Raw genomic sequence first — 6,227 nt, forward strand, 5'->3', positions numbered from 1 at the left:
ATGGGAGGTGGAGGTGGACAGATCACGAGGTCAGGAGTTTGAGACCAGCCTAGCCAACATGGTGAAACCCCATCTCTACTAAAAGTACAAAAATTGACTGGGCATGGTGGCAGATGCTGGTAATCGCAGACACTTGGGAGGCTTGAACCCAGGAGGTGGAGGTTGCAGTGAGCTGAGATTGCACCACTGCACTCCAGCCTGGGCAACAGAGTGAGACTCCACATCAAAAAAAAAAATAAAATGAAGTGAAGAAGGAGGAGGAGGAAGAGGGAGAAAAAGAAGAAGAAATAGTTAGGTGTGGTGGCTCAGGCCTGTAATCCTAGCAATTTGGGAGGCAGAGGAGGAGCAGGAGGAGGAAAGGAGGAAAAGGAAACAGCTAGGTCAGTCGTGGTGACTGGTGCCTGTGAGGAGGAGGAGGAGGAGGAAGAGGAGAAGGAGGAGAAGGAGGAGGAGGAAAACGAAATGGAGGAGGAGGAGAAAGAAACAAACAGCCAGGCCTTGTTTAGTGGCTCATGCCTGTGAGGAGGCGGAGGAGGAAAAAGAAATGGAGGAAGAAAAAGAAAAGGAGGAGGAAAAAGAAATGGAGGAGGAGGAGAAAGAAACAAACAGCCAGCCCTTGTTTAGTGGCTCATGCCTGTGAGGAGCAGGAGGACGAAAAAGAAATGGAGGAGGAGGAGGAAAAAGAAAAGGAGGAGGAAAAAGAAATGAAGGAGGAGGAGGAAAAGGAAAAGGAGGAAGAAAAAGAAAAGGAGGAGGAAAAAGAAATGGAGGAGGAGGAAAAAGAAATGTAGGAGGAGGAGGAAAAAGAAATGAAGGAGGAGGAAGAGGAAGATAAAGAAACAGAGGAGGAGGAGTTGGAAGAGGAGGAGGAGTTGGAGGAGGAGGAAGAGTTAGAGAAGGAGGAGGAGGAGGAGAAGGAGGAGTTGGAGGAGGAAGAGGAGGTGGGGGAGAAAGAGAAGGTGGATGAGAAGGAGGAGTTGGAGGAGAAGGAGTTGCAGGAGGAGGAGGAGTTGGAGGAGGAAGAGGAGGTGGGGGAGAAGGAGGAGGTGGAGGAGAAGGAGGAGTTGGAGGAAGAGGATGTGGTGGGATTACAGGTGTGAGCCACTGCACCTGGCTGGAAATCACATTTCATCATGAGATCTGGAGGGCACATACAAGAACCACATTAGCCTTCAAGGGAAATTCCGGGCACCTAGCTATTCTTGAGAAGTAAATTAGCAACTTGATAAGAAGATAGTTATTGGCTGGTTGCAGTGGCTCACACCTGTAATCCCAGCACTTTGAGAGGTCAAGACAGATAGATCAACTGAAGTCAGGAGTTCCAGATCAGTCTGGCTAACATGGTGAAACCCCATGTCTACTGAAAATACAAAAATTAGCTGGATGTGATAACGGATGCCTGTTATCCCAGCTACTGAGGAGGCTGAGGCAGGAGGATTGCTTGAACCCGGGAGGCAGATGGTGCAGCGGGCTTAGATTGGGCCATTGCTCTCCAGCCTGGGAGACAGAGCGAGATTCCGCCTCAAAAAAGAAAAGAAAAGAAAAGGAAAAAGGTAATAATAGCCCAGAACAATAGCCACCCAAGTCGGTTAGAGCCACAAGATATTTGATCCCCTATAGAAAGTAAAGATAACATCTTGACAAATGTCCCTAAGTTGTTTTCGGAAGCGCAGATCTCCATTGGATGAAAAATGGTGACAGCTTTCCCTTCGACCCCAGATAAGGGTGAACCGAGGACTGAACTCTCACTGGTGTTCTTTGTTCCAAATTTCTTCCTGAGGGGCCTGGAGGGAATCACACTCACAGGCAAAAACTTAACACCCCTTTTGCTGCCCTGAAGGTTTCAGATAAAGCTTTGCTTTCTTAGTCAACTGTAAACTGAAGAAATATTTGAAATGGCCAGGCGTGGTGGCTCACGCCTGTAATCCCAGGACTTTGGGAGGCCGAGGCGGGCGAATCACCTGAGGTCAGGACTTTGAGGCCAGCCTGGTTAACATAGTGAAACCCTATCTTTGTTAAAAATACAAAAATTAGCTGGGTGCAGTGGTGAGCACCTGTAATCCCAGGTACTCAGGAGGCTGAGGCAGGAGAATCACTTGAACCAGGGAGGTGGAGGTTGCATTGAGCCGAGATTGGGCCATTGCACTCCAGCCTGGGTGACAGGGCGAGACTGAAAAAAAAAAAAAAAAAAGAAAAAGAAAAAGGAAGGCATCTTCTCTGGCACCCTTTAGTGTTTTTTTTTTCTTTTTTTGTTTGAGATGGGGTCTTGCTCTGTCACCTGCACTGGAGTGCAGTGGCACAATCTTGGCTCACTGCAACCTCTGCTTCCCAGGCTTCATCAATGCTCCTGCCTCAGACTCTCATGTACCTGGGATGATAGTGTGTGCCAGATCACTGGGGTAATTTTTTTTTTTTTTTGATTTCTTCTAGAGGCAGTGGTCTCATTATGTTGTCCAGGCTGATCACAAACTCCTGGGTTCAAGTCATCCTCCTGCCTCCCCTTCCCAAAGTACTGGGATTACAAGTGTGAGCCACTGAGCCTGAATTACTGATTTTTACATACTGTATAAACTTTTGCATCCTACTTGTTCTTACTTTTGTTAAATGTGGCCTAAAGCTGCCTCATAAACAGTGAACTATATACTAATTTAAGCATGTAAGCATTTCACTAAAGGAATATACAAATAAAATTTTAAAGAAAGAAAAAAAGAAAAAGTGCATAAACATTTGAGAAAAAGCCTTTAGGCTTTGTCAATTTCTAGAATGTATTTATTTTCACTATGCTGGGGACTCCATTTCCAGTATTAAGGTCCATTCTCAGAAGGTGGATTTGGCGAGCATGAGAAAAGGGGTGGGGGAGTAATCGTACAAACAATTGTGTCCAGTCCAGGTTCCTAGGACCAGAGGGACCCCTCTGTATGGCAGAGGTGCCTGACAGCCATACCTGATGTGTACCCTCAGAATGAGTTTATGGTCAAAGAAGAAAGTGTGTTCGGACCCCCAAGCTAAGGAATCAGGAGAGGCAAGATCCTGGAAGGATGGCAACCTGTGAAAATCTGAGTCAAGAGGTCCAGCTGGGCACTTGGCTTCTCGGGTTGACCGCTTGGCCCTCTTCCAAGTTGTACTTTCCTTCTTTCCTTTACTACCTGTTCTAAAGTTTTTTAATAACCATTTTTTTAAATACTATCTCACTGTATAGCCCAGGCTGGAGTGCAGTGGCTCAATCTCATCTCACTGCAACCTTCACCTCCCAGGTTCAAGAGATTCTCCTGCCTCAGCCTCCCAAGTAGCTGGGATTACAGGCACTCACCATCACGCCCAGCTAGCTTTTGTATTTTTAGTAGAGACATGGTTTCCCCATGTTGGCCAGGCTGGTCTCGAACTCCTGATCTCAGGTGATCCACCTGACTCAGCCTCCCAAAGTACTGGGATTACAGGCATGAGCCACTACCCCCTTTCCTGGCCTGCTTTTTAAAAACATTTTACTCCTGCTCTGCAACTTGCCTCTATCTAGTATCTACCTTATGACCTTTAGTCAAATTCTTTCTTCTGAGGAGGCAAGAATTGAGGTTGTTTCAGTTGTGTATGGATTCACCACCGGGAACTCGGATACCTTCCACCAGTAACAGGTCGAGGATGCTAGGTGAAAATGTGATGGAAGCTGCATGCTTTTTACAAATGTAGTGGTTCTCATGTCCAGCCACAGCCACTGCACCCGTGTGAAAGTTCCCTTAATAAACCTATGTCTTTTTCACTGTCTCCAGATCTCTTCCTCTACCCTTCCACACGGTGCCTTCCCTACTGGAGTAAAGTGGGGTTCCGCAGGGTACCCTCTCCCTGCAATTTTTTTTTTTTTTTTTGAGATAGATTCTTGCTCTGTCACCCAGGTTGGACTGCAGTGGTGTGACCTCAGCTCACTGCAACCTTCGCCTCCTGGGTTCAAGTGATTCTTCAGCCTCAGCCTCCTGAGTAGCTGGGATTACAGGTGCCTGCTATCACGCCTGGTTCCTTTTTTTTTTTTTTTTTAAGTATTTTCAGTACAGAGGGAGTTTCGCCATGTTGGCCAGGCTGGTCTCGAACTCCTGGCCTCAAGTGATCCCCCCACCTCAGCATCCCTAAGTGCTGGGATTACAGGCATGAGCCACTGCACTTGGCCTCTCTCTGTATCTTCATGTATCTTCAAAGCCAAGGAGTTTCTGTCCCCTTGGTTAGGGTCGGGGTCCCAGAGGTCCAGGGTCAAGGCTACGGCCGCCTCCCAAGGACATGCATCCCTGCAAGAGGCTGCATCCAGCAGTCATGGAAGAACCTCCGCTGGGGCCTGCTCCAATTCCTGCTGGGGAAAGCAAGTGGAGGTGCCCCTTGAAGAAACGGGGATGCCACCAATCTCAGGGGTTCTGTCCTGGCCTGTGGCCCTGGATCGTCCAGCCTGTGCTGGGATGGGGAGCAGACGACGCCCTTCTTGGCTGGAGCTGAGGGTGGGGGTCCCGCTTCCCCAAAGGCCTAGCCCTGGATTTCAGCCACAAGTTCTACTGGGCAGCGCCTGATGCCGCCCCGCCCCTCCAGGCCTGGCACTTGCCCTCAAAAAACATGGCGCCGACAGCCTCACGCGCCTCATGCCGCAGGCGCGTCGCGCGACAGGCCCCCAGGGCTCCGCGCGCCACTCTCATCCCGTCAGACTGGCTGACAAGACAGGGAGCGGGAAGTATGACCTGGATGGTGGCGGTGTCCGGGGCCGCTCTGGGGCCGCTGTTGTGTGGCTGCGCGCAGGCGCTGCTGGGCGGGATGCTGTACACCCGGGAGAGCGCGTCGTGGGAGCGCAAGGAGCTCCACCGCCTCTGAAGCTTCCCAGCCCACTTCTCCGACAACGGACGCCTGGGCTTCCAGGAGCAGAGGTAGCGGCGACAGTTAGGAGAGGCGCCCGGAAGCCCGGCGTTGGGAGTGGCGTAAGCCCCGGCGCCCTGCACCCTCCTTCACCTGAGTGCCCCGGAGGTGGGGTCCCGAAGGAGGTTAAAGGTCAACGGGCTTGGGGGCGCCGGGTTGGAGGATGGGGGAACCGGGAGGACTAGGCGGACCCGGGAGGGCCAGGGCGGAGGAGGCGGGAGGAGGAGGAAGCGCTCCTGTCCAGCCGCGTCCGGAGGCGAAGGCTGAGCCGGGGCAGTATCCTTTCTAATATTTATTTTTAGGTTTTGAAATGTTTTTGAGACTGGGTTTGGTCCTGCCGCCCAGGTTGGAGCGGAATGACGCAATCCTAACTTCTGAGCTCAAGCGATTCTCCCGCCCCAGCCTTGCAAGTTAGCTGGGACCGCCATGCCTAATTAAAAAAAAAAAAAAAGAAAAGAAAAAGAAAGAAAAGAAACTTGATCGGGCTTGGTGGCTCACGCCTGTAATCCCAGCACCTTGGGAGGCCGAGGCGGCCGGATCACCTGAGGCCAGGAGTTCAAGACCAGCCCGGCCAACGTGGTGAAACCCCGTCTCTACTAAAAATACAAAGTTAGCCGGGCGTGGTGATGAGTATCTGTAATCCCAGCTAGTTGGGAGGCAGAGGCAGGAGAATTGCTTGAACCAGGAAGGCGGAGGTTGCAGTGAGCCGAGATCAAGCCACTGCATTCCAGCCTGTGCGACAGACTGAGACTGTCTCAAAACAAAAACCAACTTTTTCGTTTTGTTTTGTTTTTTAAGATACAGGGTCTCAGTACGTTATGCAGGCGGATCTCAAACTCCTGATCTCAAGCCATCCTCCCACGTTGACTTCCCAAAGTACTGATTATAGGCATGAGCCACCAGACACTCGTCAGGCCTGAGGGGCAGGCCCTGCACAGAGCTGGGCCCGGGGATCGGGAGGAGGGGACAGTTTAGACATTCTGATGTCGGCTCTGCCGAGGGGGGAAGGTAGCTTGGTTTTCAGGGTTCAGATAGAGGACAGACAGTGACATCAGGCCAAGGACGCCACCCTTGTTGCCCTCCTGACTTGGATGTGGTCAGCAGAGAAGTGGGATCCGGTGAAGTCTGGGCCTCGTTTGCCTGTTCTACCTCCTCTTTTTCTTTGTCTTTTTTTTTTTTTTTTTTTTTTAGAAAAGTTTTAAACTGTTAGCCAATCGGGTTTTAGTTTAGATTGTGAGATCTGGCTCCAGCCACTGCAGCCTCCGCCTCCTGGGTACAAGCGATTCTCCTGCCTCGGCCTCCCTAGTAGTTGGGACTACAGGTGCCCACCACCACTCCCAGTTAAT

At 50.7% G+C, this 6,227-nt stretch overlaps 1 protein-coding gene across 1 annotated transcript in view; it reads left to right on the forward strand.

Moving 5' to 3' along the window:
- Positions 1-6,227, forward strand: part of LOC105544779 (Ig heavy chain Mem5-like) — a 160,746-nt gene that overhangs the window by 123,685 nt on the left and 30,834 nt on the right.

This window comes from Mandrillus leucophaeus, unplaced genomic scaffold (genome assembly GCF_000951045.1).
Source record: "Mandrillus leucophaeus isolate KB7577 unplaced genomic scaffold, Mleu.le_1.0 Scaffold308, whole genome shotgun sequence".
In the NCBI taxonomy this organism is placed as follows: Eukaryota; Metazoa; Chordata; class Mammalia; order Primates; family Cercopithecidae; genus Mandrillus; species Mandrillus leucophaeus.